Below are 17015 nucleotides of genomic sequence, written 5' to 3' on the forward strand. Positions count from 1 at the left end.
TGAGAAGCCGAAGCTGTTGTAGCCCGAAGGCCCGGCACCTCCACATCTTCCTGATGGATGACGTGAGTCAGTTTGCCCACCTCACTGATGGACGGCTGACCCATCCGTTCAGTTAAAGTCATATTCTGGTCATGCAGAACTTTCATCTCCAGTTCTTGTTCGTTCATTCCTTTCACTAATCTTTCAGTTTCCAGTTTAGATGAATCAGGCTTTTCAGTTCCATTTTCTGTACAAAGACACTCAACTTCTCTTGTTTGAAAAACATCACGGTCTGTTTGAATGTCTTCTCGTTTTCCACACAGGCGGGTTTGGATTTGATGTTTTGTATTTTGCAAATTAATTTCTTCATCTTTGGCTGAAAAGCGCTGGGTGTGTGTGATATTCCTTTGCTCTTGCTGGCACTGAAATGATCCATTTCCTGTTTCCGGTGTTGTGAAGACTGAAGTAGCTGCATCTTACTGCCCAACTGCTCTTGAGTTATCTTTCGAGATCTCATTTCTGCCTCAAGACTGTTGCTGCAATACCTGCATTTCTAGCTCCATAATTGGATCTGCAGCTCTCGGCTGCAATACCTCCATTTCTAGCTCCATAATTGGATCTGCAGCTCTCGGCTCTGCCATAGGTGCAGTTTGACTATGTTGAAGTGTCTCATTCAGTGGTTCTATGAAGTTCAGGCATGCCGCAATGTCCTTGATGTCAGAGTTAGGGAACTCGCCGTGTATCAGCACATTTGAGATGTGTCTGATGAAGGAAGTCACATTGTTGCCCACTCAAGCCAGGTGCGCCAGGGAATGGCCTACGCCAGAGCCAAGGCCCCCGAACCAGAAAGACATAGCTGTGGGTTTTAGAACTGACCTGCTCTCCTTCACAAAAAGCATTCAGTGCACTGGGATTCATGTCCAGTCTGAACAAGCCAGGGAAGCCCTGTCTTTAAAACAAGACAGTCACAATGAGGCGTTGCTAGGCAGAGCCTGCTGAGCCTCACAAAGGGCAGAATGCTGCCTGGAAACACACAGGCCCAGCCTGGGGCATCACTAGGGCCAGACTCTGGTGCCCATGGGCCTCTGCTCATCCTCGCTCCTTCCCACCCTCAAGGTTGGCACCCTTTCCCTCTGCACTAGTGACTTTCCCCTGTGCCACATCCAGCACCTACCACCCAACCACTCTGTTGCCAGCTGCTCAGAGCGGCAAAAGCCAGCTGCGCAGATGCTTTCCCCGGAGTGTGAGTGTGAGTGTTGGCGGACATGTTAAGAAAAACACTACCTTTCATTTTTTTTTAAGTAGTACCATATAGTACATATGTGTTCTGCACCTTGTGATTTTCTTTCTTTCTTTCCTTTCTTTCTTTCTTTTTTCTTTCTTTCTTTCTTTCTTTCTTTCTTTCTCTTTCTTTCTTTCTTTTTTGAAAAGAAAAAAAGAGAAAGAGAAAGGGAGAGAGAGTACAGGAGTCTTGCTCTATTGCCCAGGCTGGAATGTAATCTAAAAATAGATATTAAAAACCTCTTTTATGCCGATAATTGTACTTAACAGCAGAGACAGGAAGGAATAAGGGAAGAAAGTAACAAACAAATAGCCAACCAATATTTCATTTAAGTCTGTGAAATGCTATGCAAATGCTGAAGGGTGATTTATTTCCAATTATGTGGTCACTTTCAAAATAGGTGTAATGTGATACTGAGAAAAATGTATGTTCTGTACACCTGGGATGAAGAATTCTATAGATATTCACTGAATTTACTTGTTCCAGGTCTGAGTTCTAACCATAAATGTCCCTGTTAATTTTCTATCTCGTTGATCTGTCGAATATTAACAATGTGGTGTCAAAGTCTCCCACTATTATTGTGCAGGAGTCCAAGTCTCTCTATAAGTCATTGAGAACTTGTCTTATGTATCTGGGTATTCCTATACTGGGCGAATATATATTTATGATCATTGATTCCTATTTGGTATTGATCCTTTTACCATTATATAATGTCCTTCTTTGTTTCTTTTAGTCTTTGTTACTATTAAAGTCTATTTTGTCAGAGACGAAAGTTACAATGCTTATGAGATGGATCTGGATACAGCGTACTGATGGGTTTTGACTTTTTATTCAATTTTTCTTTCTGTGTCTTTGATTGGGGCATTTAATTCATTTAAATTCAGGATTAATATTGATATTTGTGAGTTTAAAATTGTCGTTTAATGCAGAGTCTATAATATTGTTGTTTAATGCAGAATCTATATCAACTAATGGGCAAAATAGCCAGTTAGCATTAAATGCAGTAAATGCAGTTTTATAGCGCAAAACCTCTACATAACTACAACTATGTCAAAAAATAAAGCATTACTACATACCAGAAACTTCTATTTTCTTTTCTTAATGAGAACTCTCTCTTTGCCCATGTAGGTAACTGTAATGTTATTTTTATGGTATTCAATTCCTTAGTACTCTGGTTTTCTTCCCACATATCAGTCAACCATATATACCTATAAAGTATTAACTTTTGGTTTTGATTTTGAATATATGGAGAGCTATACATATATATTTATACATGTATACAGAAAATATATGCAGATATATATGTATATCTTTTATACATGTATATATAGATATAAATGCTATCTATATATAGATATATAGTATATATACACACATATAGAATGACATAAGCATGTTTATCTATCTATATAGAGAGATATAGATATATAGATAAATATAGATAGGCATAACTTGGAGATAGGTTTGGTTCCAAGTCACACTAATATTTTCTTTTCCCAGTGCATATAAAAGTTATGTTTACACTATACTGTAGTCTATTGCTTTGTAAGTGTGCATTAACATTAGTTCTAATAAAAAAATAGCATTAGGTCTAATCAAAAAATAAAAATCTTAACCGAAAACAATTTATTGCTAAAAAAGAAATTGCTAACGATTATCTGAGTCTTCAACAAGTCATACTCCTTTTGCTAGTGGAGAGTCTTGCCTCACTGTTAATTGTTGCTGAGTGATCAGGGTGGTGGTTGCTTAAGACTAGGGTGGCTGTGAACTGTTTCTTAAAAAAAGAAAATAAAGTTTACTGCATGAACTGACTTTTCCTTTCAAGAAAGATTTCTTTGTGACATTCAATACCACTTGATAGTATTGTATTACCCACAGTAGAAATTTTTTCAAAACTGGAGTTGATCATCTCAAATTTTGCCACTGCTTTATCACTAAATTGATGTCATATTCTAAGTCCTTCATTGTCATTTTAAAAATGTTGATAGCATCTTCACCAGAAGTAGTTTCCATCTCAAGAAACCACTTTCTTTGCTTATCCGTAAGAAGCAACTCCTCATCCATTCAAGTTTTATCATGGGATTGCAGTCATCTCTTTGGGCTCTACCTCTAATTCTCATTCTCTATTTCTTTGCAGCCACTTCCTCCACTGAAATCCTTATCCCCTCAAAATCATCTTTTCGTTTTGGGATCAATTTCTTCCAAATTCCTGTTAACGTTGATACTTTGATCTCCTCCCATAAAACACAGATGTTCTTAATGGCCTCTAGAATCATAAATCCTTCCCAGAAGATTTTCAATTGAATTTTCGCAAATCCATCAGTGGTTTAACTATCTATGACAGCTATAATCTTATGAAATATATTTCCTAAATAATAAGACTTGAAAGTTGAAATTACTCCTTGATCCATGGGCTGCAGAAACGTTGCGTTAGTAGGTGTAAAAATAAATGCACTGAACACCAGAGCACCCAGATTCACCCAACAAATACATTTGACCTAACAAAGACATTGATGACAATACAAGAATAGCGGAGGACTAGACATATTAGATCCGACATGATTAGACAGATCATCAAGGCAGAGAATAAACCAAGAAACCGTGGACTCAAACTGGACTATATACCAAACGGATGGACCTACCAGACATTTACAGAACGTTCCACCCACCAATCATAGAACTAACATTATTACCTTCTACACAGGGAATATTCTCCAAAATCGACCATACATTTGGCCAAAAGCATATGTTTTCAGTAGAATCAAAAAATCAAAATTATATAATATATTTTCTTGGGCCACAGTGAAGTAAAATTAAAAATCAATACCAAGAATAACTCCCAAAACCACACAAGTATGTGAAAAGTAAGTAACTTGCTCCTGAATTACTCTTGGATAAACAATGGAAATAAGGAAGAAATTTAAAAAAATTCAAACACAAAAATAATATAGATACAATGTACTCAAACCTCTGGGATACAGCAAAAGTAGTGCTAAGAAGAAAGTTTGTAGTGCTAAATGTCTACATAAAAAATATAGGAAGATCTCAAATTAACAACCACATGTTGCACCTCTAGGAACCAGGTAAACAAGAACAAACCACATCCAAAGCTAGCAGAAAAAAAATAAAAAAGAAATAACAAAGACCAGAGCAGAGCTAAGTAGAAGTGAGACCACCACAAATTATACAAAGGATCAACAAAGTGAAAAATTAATTACTTGAAAACATAAACAAAATTGACTGACCACTAGCTAGATTAACCAAGATAAAGAGATTCAAATAAGTACAATAGAAATGATAAAAGAGACATTTCTACTGATACCACAGATATACAAAAGATCATCAGAAACTACCATAAACACCTTTATATACACAAACTGGGAAACAAAGAAGAAAAAGATAAATTCCTGGAAATACACAACTTCCCAAGAATTGAACCAGGAAAAAATAGAAATGATAAACAGACCAATAATGAGTAATTAAATTGGATTAGTAATGAATAGTCTTTGAAAAAACAAACCCAGGATAAGATGGATTCACGGCCGATTCTTACCAGACATACAAAGAAGAGCTTGTAGCACTATTACTGAAACTATTCCCAAAAAAAATCCAGGAAGCAGGATTCCTCTTAAACTCATTCTACAGATACAATATTGCTCTGAAGTCCAAATCAGGCAAAGACACAACTCAAAAAGAAAAATGCAGGTCATTATTCCTGAAGAACATAAGTGCAAAGATCATAAAAACATGCTAGCAAACCAAATTCAACAGCACATCAGAAAGGTAATTCATCACAATCAGGCGGGTTTCATTCCAGGAATTCACGAATGCTTCGATGCAGGCAAATCAATAAATGTGATGCACCATATAAACAGAGTCACAAACAACAACCACATGATCACCTCGATAGATGCAGGAAAAAAAGCACTCAATAAAATCCAGCATTCCTTTTGATAAAAACCTTCAACAAACTAGGCATTGAAGTAACACACTTCAAAATAAGCAGAGCCATCTTTGACACACCCACAGCCAACATCATACTGAATGGGAAAGAGTTAAAAGTATTTCCCCTAAGACCTGGAACAAGCAAGGATGTTCACTGTCACCATTTGTGCTCAACAGTCCTGAAAGTCCTAACTAGAGAAATCAGGTAAGAGAAAAACAAAATAAAAGGCATCCAAGTTGGAAAAGAGGAAGTCAAATTAGATGACGTGATTTTATACCTGGAAAACCCTAAAGATTCCTCTAAAACATACTTAGACTTGATAAAAAAACCTTCAGTAAAGTTTCAGGATACAAAATCAATGTAAAAACATCAATAGCAATATTGATTGGATATAAAATTTTCTAACCTATATTTTTGTATATTCTTAATATATATGTCTTTTAAAAAGGAATCTAAATACAATAAAAATAAACATATATCACCTCTATTTAACAAAAAATAACAATAAGTTTATGTTTGCCTTATGATAAACTAAGGCATTTTACTCTTTGTTTTCTTGTCCGGAAACACTCCACTGAACTGCACGAAGGCTTTAGGACAACCATCTTTTTCCTAATGTATTGGTCAAACTAAATAGAGTCAAGAGTAAAATTCAATTTGACTTGCAGCTTTGCCTTTATGCATCTCACATTGCACTGATTGCTGATTTGCAGTGTCAGTGTAATATGAGGAGATTAGTTAAATCTCTTCTCAACAGAAGTGTTTGAACATGGGCTACCTAGACGTTTCATTACTGGCAACCGCAGCTTTTTAGACTTGTATGAATTCATTCCTAGCTGTTCAAAGATGTCCAACCATTTAAATGTACACGTTTTCCTGGAGTACTGCTGCTTCTCAATCGGGTTCTTTGCATCTATGAATTCATCAAATAGGCTATCAATGTCTAAAATATCCTGATTTTTAAACACTCTGAAGCACATTGGATGTCATCATAAATAAAACATCTATTCTCAGAGAAAATAGTTTTAACTCATAGAGATAATTTGAACTTGTGAAATCAAAGTTGCATTCCAAATTAGCAACAGTTTTAGCAAAAAAAAAAAAAAAAAGTGAGAAATTCCTTTAACATTGCGGGTAAGTTTCTTTGAATTCTGAAGTAGTGATGCTTCCAGAAATGAGTCATTTTATTCACAGAATGAGTTTTCGTGAAAACGTACAATAATGCAGAAAAGCTTAGATGCAGTCGGTGTAAATCTAGGGTCCCTGTGGCCTTTCCAAAGATCATCAAACCGTTTTGGACCACAGGTCTTACAAAACAAACAGTGAATCCTATTTGACCCAACCCTTGTTCTAGGTGGTGAATATAAATAAAGATATAGCATCAAAAATCTCATCGTAATGGAACTAAAAAAATTCAAGGTTTTGAGTAACAGAAGGATATATTATAGAAGACCAAAAAGTGTTATGTAAGATGAGAAAAGATTAGAAGTGTCACTGTTTCTAGCCTGCATAGAGATGGGGACAAAGTACAAACATTCAAAATATAAAAATCAAAACAGCAGTTACATCAAAGGTGATATATCCAGATAACATGAAAAATATGAATACATATTGACAAAATAAAAAAAAATTGAGTGAATCTATGATTTATCTCTTGGTAAGCAAAATATAAAGGCAACATTAATTATTATAATATATGTCTGTGCTATGTTGATTTGTTCATGTTATTGAATAAGCAAATAAACATACTGCATTTAACAAGTATTATGCATTCCATAAAATGTTTATCTTCTCTTCATTTTAACAAAATCAATAATTATGTAGTGACAATTTCTCACATTTAGATTAATTTGACAATAAAAATATCTATGCATAAAAATTTGTTTTTGAATACACACATTTTCAAAAAATTTTAACTAAAAATAAATATCAACTAGTTGTATCAACTGTTTTCATACAGATACTTCTCAACTTACAATGGAGTTATATTCTGATATATCCATAAGTTGAAAATATTAAGTCAAAAATACATTTAATTAACCTAACTTATGAAACATCATAGCTCACCGTAGCCTAGCTTAAACATTCTCAGAATACTGGCATCAGCCTACAGTTGGACAAAATCAACACTAACTCTATTTTATAACAAAGCATTGAATATCTCATGTAATTCATTGATCACTGTACTAAAAGAAATGAAAAAGAGAATGACTGCCACTGCCTAGCACTGTGAAATGGAATCATATTGCGTGTCACTAGCCTAGGGTTAGTTCAAGATCAAAATTCAAAGAGTAGTTTCTACTGAATGTGAATTGTGTAGTTGTATGGTACAATTTTGGTATGTTGCATTAAAGCATATTGTTTCCAGAACTAGAGCCATTAACTGAAACATAGAAGAAGCAAATAAATAAATAATTAAAGGTGCCTCACACTATTGAAAAATAATGCTAAGTGGTAGAGGGCTTTCAGCTATATGAGAGAAAGACTTTAATAAATTCATAAATTTGTAATTCTGTAATTTAAAAGATTCTGCTTTTCAAATTGTCCTTGTAACTTAAAGTATTGTTTGTCTGTAATGCTGGTGGCAGCATTACCGACACTTCAAGATACTTGCATACAATTAAATTTATTTTCAAGCATGTAAAGCAAGTTATGTGGAGAAGATTTTTCCTGAGCCCTAAGTGCTGTTTGCTACCAGGAAGCATATTAAGATAGAAGTGATCATTAGATTTAGCACTACTATTATATATAAATAGAATTTTATGTATTTAAATATTTTAACAAATTTAACATGACATTTGGTTTATCATGAATGATTTTCGTTGATTTAGTGAAAAGGAAAACGTCGTATATTTTAGGGTTGTTGACAAATAATTTCCCTTTCTTCAACATACATACTTGAGTTAGGCAAGACCATGTCACTTGCTTTGGTCAATGGAATAACAGCAGAATTTCCATGTAAGTTGCAACTACAAATATTTAAGTGCCCATGAAGAACTCCACAGGTCCTTTTCCCTTGCCAAGATGACTGTTATCCAAATGTAGAAGTCACATCCCATTGCCTTGAGACGGAATTAAAACAGAGGACACAAACAGTTCATAATGAACATACAATATAAATAATAAATATTGCTTTTTAGGTAACTCTGGCATAACATAGCCTATTCTGATTGAAACAGGAAATTTCATAGTAATCAAACTACTTGAACTTCACTTCAATGAAAAGTTTCTATGAATATGTGAAATGTAATTATTTACTTATTGTCATTGATTGATGGTCCTGCCAAGTAAAACAGAAAGGATTAAAATTGTTTCATATTTGTAAATATATATGTCAATATTTTTCAATAAATATTTAGAGTTTTATTATAGCTGTGAAAGGATGCACCATGTGTCTGTTTCTTATGGGTCCAGGTTATTCTTAGTTTTGCATGTGTTTGTGTGCATATGTTGTGTTTACATAAACATATATCTATATTTACATGGGAAACATGACCATTTTCTCATATGTAAAAATACTTTTGGAAAGTATTTTTCTCATATGTGAAAATTATGAGAAAATTACATTTTCTCATATGTAAAAATTATGACCTCTCAACATGCTAATAATAGCCAGGATAAAAAATGAAAACACTTGGGCAGAACTGTATGCCAGAGTCTAAATTGATTATTTCAGATTGCTGTATCTACTCCAAATCATAGATAATCTAATGAGAATCCACATGGGTTCCTATGCCTAGAGAAATTTATGCATGGATTTTAATAATATCAATAAAGGATGTTTTTCTTCTACATGTTATTTACTCATTTTGCTATAAGATATTCCTCAGATTGACTATTTCTTATCTGCCTCTGTTTTTAGACTATTCTGTTTACATAGCTGGGGAAAGCAACACAGTGTAATGACTAAGAGCCTGAATTTGGCGCTACACAGATAAGGATCTGAACTCATGCTCCACCATACTTACTGTGCAGGCTGGAGCACATGAGGTAACTTGTTTGAGCCTCTGTTTTTAATCTGAAAATTGAAGTTGAAATTTAATATTTATTTACTATACTTGATTATATGAAACTTTGATCACCACCTGCTGGGGTCTGTTCTGCAAACCCTTACTCCAGACGGATGAACAAAAAACACTCACACTGAGTCCGGTGAACAAGTGGGCTAGGGAGGTCATAATATCTTTTAGCAATCAAACTAAAATTTTAATTTTTATTTATCTTCTTTGGCTTAAAGAAGAAACAATAAACGTCTAAGAGACTAGATGTGAAATAAGCTTGAACTCACACACCCTTGCAGTGAACTACTCATAATGTCAAAATAAGTACTTTTCCCAAATAAATCACCTTGCATTAAAAAATTAATTCTCTTATACCAAAAAAATGTGAAATATTAGTTCACACATCAGGAGCTCTTCCTGGGCTATTTTGAAAAAGTACGTGCTCCCAAAGCATTGACAAAGATTCTGCAAATTCACAGTGATGAACATTAGCTGGCTCCTTAAGATTCTATTTTTCAGAACTTCCATTTGGACCTTGCTTGCATACTTAGATAATGTGTGCATGTATGTTTGTGCATGGGTGTGCACATGCATGCACCTGTGTGTAGACAGAGAACAAAATGCTTTTAAAAACACTTGTAATCTAAAAAATAACCTAAGTTAAATGTACTTTTTTAAATGAATGCCTTAGTTCCACAAAATGCGGATTAACACCTCAACCTGACAATATCTAAAAACACATTTTTGCCAAATCTATTTTTAACATATAATTCGTTTTCAGGAATAACATAAAATGCTTACAACATAAAAAATGTCGATAATAACAAAGTATATTTTAATGACAGTTTGAAATAAATTGTATTAGCAATGACTTAAAATTTTCTACTTTATATATTCTCAAAAGTTAATAATTCATGAACTATGTACATTGTTTTCATCTAATTGATATAAATTGGAATTATTTTCTGAAATTTGGGATCCTAGAAGTAGATGTATTCTATTCTCTCATAACTAAACAATCCATTTAAAAAATATTTTCTTTCGTAGTTCCTACATAACATAAAATTTACAGTGGATGGTGACAAGCATAGCAATATTCTTTTTTTTTTTTTATTGAGACAGAGTTTCGCTGTTGTTACCCAGGCTGGAGTGCAATGGTGCGATCTCGGCTCACCACAATCTCCGCCTCCTGGGTTCAGGCAATTCTTCTGCCTCAGCCTCCTGAGTAGCTGGGATTACAGGCGCGCACCACCCTGCCCAGCTAGTTTTTTTGTATTTTTAGTAGAGACAGGGTTTCACCATGTTGACAAGGATGGTCTCGATCTCTTGACCTCGTGATCCACCCGCCTCGGCCTCCCAAAGTGCTGGGATTGCAGGCGTGAGCCACCGCGCCCGGCCCACATAGCAATATTCTAGCTGAGTGCAGCGTCACGCAGTGCGAAGGTGAAACACACTCACCAGGTCATCGGCATTCACCTGCGAGTATATGCTTTTCTAGTTGCCTCCTTTGGCTTCTTGCTCCCTGGACACTTACATTGAATGTTTCCTGATTTTTCTGCAAGACTGAAAAACTTCTTTGGAATTGACTTCCTGCTTTCTTAGACGTAAATTATATAATGAAAATTTAACTTCCCTGTGAAACTTGAGGTCAGGTAATTTCACAAGTTTGTCAAAAACCTCGATCTCAGAACTTTTTGTACTACCATTTCTCCTTCTGTAAATTGTACATGAACAAGTGGACTTTTTCGACTAAGAAAGTAAAAGTTCTTGGTAGAATTCCAGTGTTGCCTACCCAGTGCTCCAGTGTAATAGGATCCATTGGAAAAGATAAGGCACCTCTAAGTCCTTGGATATATTAGGACACAATGAAGTAAGCACCTCCGGCATGATTAGAATTAATTCCACTTCTGTTAAGTCTGTTACGTTAGTTAATAGCTTCATTACAACCACAAGCTACAAACTGAAGAACTTTATTTGGCAATTTATCCTCTTTGCACCCACATAGATCGGTTAACAACCTCAGCAGAGTTTCCTGAAATTGCCCTACTCCTTTTCAACCCCACTGCCATTTCCTCACTCAGACCTTTACTATCTCTTTTATATAGTGTTTATCTGCTCTCTCTGTTCTCCTTACCCTCAAGGAAATCAGCATTTTCATCCATATTTTTCTTTGATACCAGAATTATTTTTCTAACGGGTAAATACAATTTATCAACTTTTTGCAACATATTTTAAAATTGAAACTGAGAGTCAGTTCGCTATCTATGAAATAAAATTTAAAAATTAACATTGATGTACAGTACTATTTATTAGTGAAATTCACACATACTTTCAGTTCTATCTCCTCTGTCTATATGTCCCTAAACTCTATTTCCTCTTATCTTGCTGCTTCTAAAACATTCTCTAATACTGCTGGTCATTTCCCTGGGAATAACTTCTATAATTTGGTTAAATTCTAATGAATCCCTCAAAAGTTGGTTTAAATATTAATCTCCAAACTATGCCTTATCCTTTGTAAATTCACAATATTTTACTGTTATCTCATCATATTTTAGTACTTTGTTTTCACCACTATATCTTCCGCTAGATCATGATCACATCAAGGAACGAGATCATGCTGTGTTAGTCCATATCCTTGGCTCATAAGAAATTGTAAAAGAAAGGATATATTGTTTGCTTAATTATGGCTCCATGTCATAGAAAATTCTGATTATAAATAATATGCCCTGATCTTCCAGTGATATATATTTATTTGTTTTTGTAACAAATCAATAAATGTATTTGTTTATTTGATCTTACTATGTTGCCCAGGCGGGAGTGCAGTGGCTATTCACAGGTGTGATTACTGTGCATTACAGTCCAGGACTTCTGGGCTTAAGTGATCCTCCTGCCTCACCCTCTTGAGTAGCAGACATAACAGGTGTGCACCACCATGCCCAGTTCTACAGCATACACTTACTGTAAATTAACATAATCTAGTTTGAGTCCAAAAATGAAGTCAACAGAATCATTAATTTGAGAGCTAATATTTAAATGTTGAAATTTATGATTCAAGGGTAAGGGTAAGCTCATGAAATGTGGTGGAGTTCCATCCTATTCTCACACGTTTCCCCATTGCAACTAATTTAAATGCAATTAAAATGCCTGCTTCATGATTTACAAGCAAGTAAGGGCTTAAATTCCTTCATCCAAGACCACCAGAGACTCTGGATGAAGTACCAGAATAAACAATTTAATGAATAAATAATTAACACACAATTAAAAAGTTATTAAAACAGTCTGGCATTAGCTGTCTGTATATTGAAAGTCTCTTAGGTCTCCGGTAAATTAGCATTTAATACTTTAATCTCCCTTATTAATCTTGGTTAATGGCAATTTTACTCTTAAGTAAGAGCATTTCTATATTATTACTCCTAAGATTAAAAGTTGTATAATACCATATATCTAAATTGCTTTAGTGTAGATTTTAGAGAAATATAGTTAAATTATTTTTGTGTTTTAGTTTTTAGAAAGTTTCTAGATAAAATGCTACCAATTATTCCAGTCATGACAAGTATAGTATTCTCATTTAAAAAATTCCTGCACTTGGCCTTTCAGCTGTAATGAGATTATTGTTCCAGAAATTCTGGAAAATAGTGAGCAAATGAGGTCATTCCCAATGCTAAACACTTTACTTTCTTAAATAACTCCTATTAAAATAGTTTGTAGTGGCTTCTTTCTGTATTTCTTCTATGCCACGGTGACAAACTTAGGGATAATTCACGTTCTTGTCCAAATTTGAACATTTGTTTCTTTGATCATTAAAACACTTTCTTTATAATAACTTTTAGACATCTGAAAGCCCTAATAGAAGTTACTTGCCTTCACTGACTAAAAAACTTACATTGATTCAAGGAATAATTCTGAAATGCCTTATCAATTATTGCATGTATCCCCCAATATGTTATATTTTTTCTCTTATAACTAATCCAGGTTTTAACTCCTTAGGGTTAAATTGCTTGGGGATTTCACTATTTTATTTTCCAAATCAAGTGTTTGCATTTTTGAAAAATAAATGAGTATAACACCCATAAATGCACTTACACACACATACACATGTGAAGTAAAATCCTGTAGCACAGTTGGGAAAGACTTAAAATTGTGAAACATACCAACTGCTTGACTGTGTCATGCTCGGTTAAGTATAAAATAGCAGGATGAAGACTAGCAAAGCTGGTCTGGTACTTGGACATCATTCCTTCAATTTTTCTATTATTTTAAGCTATAGCATAAAGGTAAGTGTGAATGTAAATCATTCACAAGTTTTAAGAAAATTCTTTAGAAAATTGATAAATAATTATATTAACAATTTGTTGGGCTGGGCGTGGTGGCTGGCGCCTGTAATCCCAGCACTTTGGGAGGCCGAGGCGGGTGGATCACAAGGTCAAGAGATCGAGACCATCCTGGTCAACATGGTGAAACCCCGTCTCTACTAAAAATACAAAAAATTAGCTGGGCATGGTGGCGCGTGCCTGTAATCCCAGCTACTTAGGAGGCTGAGGCAGGAGAATTGCCTGAACCCAGGAGTGGGTGGTTTCAGTGAGCCAAGATTGCACCATTGCACTCCAGCATAGGTAACAAGAGTGAAACTCCGTCTCAATATATATACATATGTATTTGTTGTTGGGATTCACACAGGTCAAATATCCCTTATCTGAAATGCTTGGAACAAGAAGTTTGGATTTCTGATTTTTCAGAGTTTGGAATATTTATATATACAAAATGAAATATCTTGGGGATGGAACTCAAGTCTAAACACAAAATTCATTGATGTTTTATTTATACTTTATACCCATAGATGAAAGGTAATTTTACATACTATTTTTCATTTTTTTGTGCATAAAAGAATGTTTGTGTTAAGAAAATATGGCACCTATACACCATGGAATACTATGCAGCCATAAAAAAGATGAGTTTGTGTCCTTTGTAGAGACATGGATGAATCTAGAAACCATCATTCTCAGCAAACTTACACAGGAACAGAAAAACAGCGCATGTTTTCACTCATAGGCAGTGATGAACAATGAGAACACTGGGGCACAGGGTAGGGAACAACACTCACAGGGTTAGGTGCTCTGGTGGGGGTGTGGAGAGGAGGGGAGAGGAGGGACAGCAGGGGGTGGGAGGATGGGGAGGATAACACAGGGAGAACTGCCTGATATAGGCAATGGGGGCTGGGATGGAGACTGTAAACCACCATGGCATGTATGTACCTATGCAACAATCCTGCAGGATATGCACACGTACCCCAGAGCCCAAAGTACAATTAAAAAATAAATAAATAAATAAAAGAAAAATTGGAAGAAGGTTTACTACCTATTTTAAGATGTACCATAAAGCTGTGCTGGTTGTAGAATGCAAAATAATAGTCTCTCAAAAATGTCCATATCCTAATCTTTGGACCCTGGGAATATGTTAGATTACCTGAAAAAATAAACCTTTTTAAACTAATCGGTTATCTCTCATAGAGATCAGATCAGTGTTCCCTGGGGTGGAGCTTGAGGTGTCTTCACTTCACCAGTGATTGAAGGAACTTTTTAGAGTTACAGAAATATTTTAGATTTTGATAACTACATATATTTATCAAAAATTTTTGAACTGTAACCTTAAAATAGCTATTTGATTGTATGAAAATTATGTAAATATAGTTTATATAAAAAAGACATAATCAAGCTTCTGTTAACCATTTGTCATGCCACTTATATTACATAATGTGTAATAAAGATAAAATATAAAGTCTCTTGGTTGTGCCCTCTAACACAAATATTGAATAATTACTGTAGATAAATCACGGATAAGCTTCATCTACAAAACTTTTCTGCTTGAAGACATGCTGTAATGCAAAGTTCATAATCTAGACTTAAACAGATCTGGGTTCAAGTATTGCCTCTCTGACTGCTTGAATAAATAAACACTAAAATTACTTGCGCCTCAGTTTTGCCATCTGTACATTTGAGTAAGAGTGCTCACTTCGTAGGGCTGCTTTGACTAAGGACATGGCCTCTTACTCTTACCCGTTTCACCTCAGATTTCTGATTCTGGAAGTTCTTGGCTGCACCAAGTCATACTGCGTGACATCAGAAACACCAAATTTGGTCCCATTTGAAAACAAAACAAAACAAAACAAAACTCTACTCGTTCTGTTTTAATAACCTTCCAATACTGTCAATCATTTTCAAAAAATAAAAGATGGAATAAAGATTCAATGCTTATATAACCAAGACACATGAAAAGGTCAAGTCTCATTTCTGCCATTGAAGAGAATAGAAAAGTGATGCTCAGAGTTCCTGCATTTCTTTCTTTTTTTCAATATTAAAAAAATAAAAATAAAAGACAAGCAATATGTAGGTACGTTTCCCTTTGGAAGGAAAGGGCAGCCAGGAGGAGAGCCAGGAAAATGGGCAACAATTGGAACTTGCCTCTTACACTTGGCTGGAATTCAGGCTTTCAGGGAAATGAACAAAAAAGAAAGAAAGAAAGAATGCATAGTTCTTTTGTTTGTCAGTGTAATAAAGCATATGGAGTGAGGAAAAAGAACAGCCAGAAATCAAAACTGTATGTCACTGGAATATCTAATCAGGAATTTGAATACTTTGGTAGAGAGATGCAAAGAGTCATTATTTCAGAAAAGAAGTAATTAATAACATATGTGAAGACCTACACAGTGCTTAGTTATCCATACGAGAAATATTTCTTCCTTCTCTTCCTATTCTCCTTGTGCTTAACCATCACTTTGCAACTACCAAGAACCTGTAACAGAGAGAGGGCCAACAGGATGAAAGAAGAAACGTTACTGCTTCTCATGTGTGAGCTAGGAGGAACCCAACAGCAGTTGCTGGGTAATGCAGTGTTTTAGCTGCTCATTTGTGCTTCGGGGCAGTGTGTCAACCAGGGGTAACTGAAGCCCACAGTTTGCAAGCATGGGAAAAACAAAAATACTGCTATATATCAAGACTTGAAAAACAGAGTTCAAAGAGGAACCTTTTCTTTCATGACAGATCTCTAAAGGGTCTCAGTTAATAATAAATCACTGACACAGCCCAGGAAGCCTTGCGAAATCCCAAACCCCTAAATTATCCTAGTTCAGCTCAGTTTTTGGTAGAAATTAGAGATCTAGAGGTCACACAACTTCAAAATGGTTAAAAATATGTTGATCAAATAGTCTGCACTTCAAATCATGGGAAGTTTTTGTTTTTTTTTTTTTCTTTTCTATGTTTATCTGTTACTAAAATGCAAACAAATAAAGCTATGTACACTTTCCTACTTATTTAAGAACCTGGATATTGTGACCTTCAGGAAAAAAAGAATTCTGCATTTTCATTGCTAAATTAATAACTTTAAAAAGATTATACTGTCACTTTAAAAACTACAGTGCAACATAAATAATATCCTGCTGGTTGCACCTCATTTGTATAATGCAGCATACAGAGTGCATTGCACAAATGAGGTAATAGTTCCATAAATATGTTGACATCACCTAAAGTACACAGCTGCTCTGTTCCAAGGAAAAAATATTTACCCATTATCCAAAATTTCATTTAAAACTAATTACTCTAGGGTTTGTGTAGAAAATTATTTTGCTTTTAAAACTTTATAGTTAAGTACAGGTACCAAAAAATGCCTTAAACAACAGTCTTTATAAAAACAGTCTTTAAATACAGTTTGTATATTAAGGATTGCTTATTAGAGGGAAGCAATTAGGGCCAGGTGCGGTGGCTCCCGCCTGTAATCCTAGCACTTTGGGAGGCCGAGGTGGGTGGATCACCTG

At 34.9% G+C, this 17015-nt stretch overlaps 1 long non-coding RNA gene across 1 annotated transcript in view; it reads left to right on the top strand.

Moving 5' to 3' along the window:
- The first annotated feature begins 1036 nt into the window (after positions 1-1036).
- The window catches only part of LOC128930336 (uncharacterized), a 58512-nt gene continuing 42533 nt past the window's right edge, over positions 1037-17015 (top strand). The window contains exons 1-2 of the long non-coding RNA XR_008478274.2: positions 1037-1228; positions 9070-9197. This is a non-coding gene — a long non-coding RNA (uncharacterized LOC128930336). The remainder of the gene's footprint in view (positions 1229-9069; positions 9198-17015) is intronic.

The sequence above is a fragment of the Callithrix jacchus genome, chromosome 21, assembly GCF_049354715.1.
Source record: "Callithrix jacchus isolate 240 chromosome 21, calJac240_pri, whole genome shotgun sequence".
In the NCBI taxonomy this organism is placed as follows: Eukaryota; Metazoa; Chordata; class Mammalia; order Primates; family Cebidae; genus Callithrix; species Callithrix jacchus.